Here is a 3,395-nt window from a genome sequence, read left to right on the forward strand (position 1 = left end):
TAAAAGCTAAAGTAGCTCAAAATATGCATGTATGTATGCATATGTATATAAATTATTGAAAATGACTGAAAAGGATAAAAGCAATGGCCCACATCTAAACCCCAAATTTTAAATAGTGTCCAAAAATTGCCACTCTTTGGAGGTTTATATATGAAAATAAATATATATGAACAATAAGATTCATGATAGGGGGAATAGACTCTAAACTTGTTAAAATCTAGCAGTATATGATGTCTGTTCTTATTCTGTAAGAATAGAAATCCAATGTTTCTGGTATTCTCCTATTTACCTGATTGGTTAAGGAGATCTCTCCCACTCTAAGTATTACAAGATGACTGAGCACATGATACATGACACTGGACACATGAGATTGAGAGAAGTGCTCCAGTTACATATACTCACAGCTCAGGGGAAAAGGACACTGCATACCATGCAGGACAACATTCAGGCTGCTCCCAGGAACACAGTGAACCAAAAGTGGCCATGGGAGAGGCAGGCTTGGTTATAACAAGAGGGTGAGGTATCTCTTTGTTCCTGCTGTAGAATGTGATTGGCTTGTTTGACTATCTTATGGGCTATAAGGGAAGTGAAATCCATTAGGTTGAGGACCAGGTGGAAGGCAGCTAGTCTCACTGATATGGCAACTAGATGGATGGGGAGACTTTCCTCTAATGGGAAATATATCTGACAAGAGCAGGGAAACTCATAGATAGGCCTCTGGAGCCCTGTGAGCTTCAATGAAGTCAAAGCAGCACTTAAAATTTTAGGACCTGTAATGCTTGAGCAGAAGCCAATATGAGGCCAAGGTAAGTTTCTATGCAAAAAGGGATTGTTAGACATTTATAAGTTTATAAATATTTGTAAATTATAAATTTATAAATATAAATATATATTATAAATACTTTATAAATATAAAGTATTAGAATGAATTAGTCCTCTATAAAACACATTACATATGTACTTGGCCATTCATATACATATGCAACAGGAGATAATATCCAAATGAGTGTGAATGACACCTGAAATTTACTGAATGTTTGGCATCAATAAAGGTATAATATGGTAGATTTTTCAAGAAATTTTATTAATTTATGCAGCAGTCTAGTTTTTAAGATTATTTATACTGGATATTTAATTTAGATAACATGTAAGTTTAAAAACAATAAACAGGAAGAGAGGAGTAAGAAGAGAAAAAAAAGGCAAAGGAAGATGATGAAGCAGAGGTAGAAAAGGAAGAGAAGAAACAGAAAGTTCTTATCCTCCCTGCCACTGAGCCTTCAATATAAATATAGAGATTTCACCAGATCTATCTAAGACTTTCCCTGCTCTTTCAGTACAGGAATGGTTAAAAAATTTTATATAGTCAACCTTTGAACACCAGAGTTTTGAATTGTGAGAGTCCATGTATACATGTAATTCTTTTAATAATACAGTACACTACTGTAAATGTGTTTTCCCTGCAATTTTTAAAATAGCATTCTTTTCTAATACATAATACATGTAATAATACATATAACATACAAAATATGTGTTATTCAAATCCTTATTGATAATGGTTCTGGTCAACTGTAGGCTATTAGTAATTAAGTTTTTAAGGAATCAAAATTATACTCAGATTTTTTTACTGTGCAGGACGTCAATATCCCTAACCCCTATACTGTTCAAGGGTCAACTGTAAATGCAATTGGAATTAACAAAAGCTTGGGATATTACAATTGGTATTGTGAAAATACAAGTATTAAGAACCCGCAAGATCTAGCTTGAATATATCCCCCAAACTGTCAGAGCCATAGAAATAAGCTTTTATTCTGACTTTCAACTGTTAGCACTGCAGAGACTATGAACATCAAGCTTTCCCCGAGGAATTACATTTGCCATTCAATAAGCTCTAGGGAAAATGTTTCAGACAGATAGTGGCTGTGTCCCTGTCAACATTAGACTAGGCCAGGGACAAATCCCAACAATTACACTGCATCTTATAAAGCATCCTTATATTCTTTTAGGAAATAAATCATTTCATGCTCATCCATTTTTATCATGACATGTGCAATACTACTTATTCCCCAGAAAATAAATTACAGCCACACTTTCCCCCCAAAACACTTATAATGTCTTCTCCATCAGTCCCCAAAGCAAAGAGTGCTGTAAGCTGTTAAGGGGATTCTGGAAACGGTTTTGGATGGAAGGATCAGGAGGCTCTGATACTTAGGGGTATGGAGTAGGACAGGGCATGCATAAATGAATATAATCAGTAAAGATGTGCTTAAAGGATCAATCACTTTGTCTGACTCACAAAGATGAAACATTTCCAGCACCTCCTAGATTTTGACCAGGGAATCTTAAAGGAAAGGAATTTTGTAAATTCAAGTGGAATTACCCTATAAATCTGAATGAAGCAGATGGAAACCTAATGGGATTTTTTTTAAACCAAATTTAGTTTTTTGGACTGAGAGTTTACATAAGAAACTATATCAAATCCCCACATTCTAAAATTGAGCTATAAAAGTGAGTTGAAGATTAGTTCCTAAAATGTGAATATTTTTAAAAGACATTTGCCTTTGTTTAGAATTGCAAATTTTCCCATCCCTGGATGTGCAACGCCATCTGTTCCTTCTTCCCTCCTGTTGAAGCACAGGTCCTATCAGATTCCAGTCTACCCACTTTTTCTCTCTTTTCCCTTTCTTAGAGGCTATACTCCTACATCTTCAGTCCTCTCCCACTTTACTGATTCATCCTTTTCAATGTCCTAATGGGCTTTAACTCCATCTGTATCTTAAAAAGACAAACCTTGATCTCATATCCCCCATCCAAAATATCTACACTATTTCTCTACTCCCCTCCACAAATTCTTCAGCATTTAGACTATCTCCAATTTCTTATCTCCCATCCAGTCTTCACCTAATTGCAAACTGATACCTACTCCTAACATGTTACTGATAATGCTCTTTCAGGAATCACCAAATATCAATGTTGCTATCATACAGGATACTCCTTTTCTGCTTGTATCTTACTTGGTTTATCATTCAAAATAGTCTAGCTTTCCTTCAGTAACAAAAACCCAAACAACAAAAGCAACAATGGTTTATTTTAACTAATGTTACATGTCTATCACAGATCAGCTATGGCTGTGCTCCACTTTGCCTTCACTTAGGAGCCAGGCTGGTAGAGCATCCTCTACCTGGGTCCCATTGTTTGTGTCATGTCTAAAGGAAAAAGGGTAGATGAAGTATGTGTTAGCTTGAAATGACTCATATCTGGTCAAATCAAGTCCATAGCCATGGATGACTTTAACAGGGAGGAACAGTGAACGTTGGTGAAGAGTAAGATAGTCTAAGACATGTTGCATTTCAGCTATTTTTTCATAGTTGGATACACTTTCATTTGTGTGACATTCT

The sequence above is a fragment of the Hyaena hyaena genome, unplaced genomic scaffold (assembly GCF_003009895.1).
Source record: "Hyaena hyaena isolate Hyena2069 unplaced genomic scaffold, ASM300989v1 scaffold_1052, whole genome shotgun sequence".
Classification (NCBI taxonomy): Eukaryota; Metazoa; Chordata; class Mammalia; order Carnivora; family Hyaenidae; genus Hyaena; species Hyaena hyaena.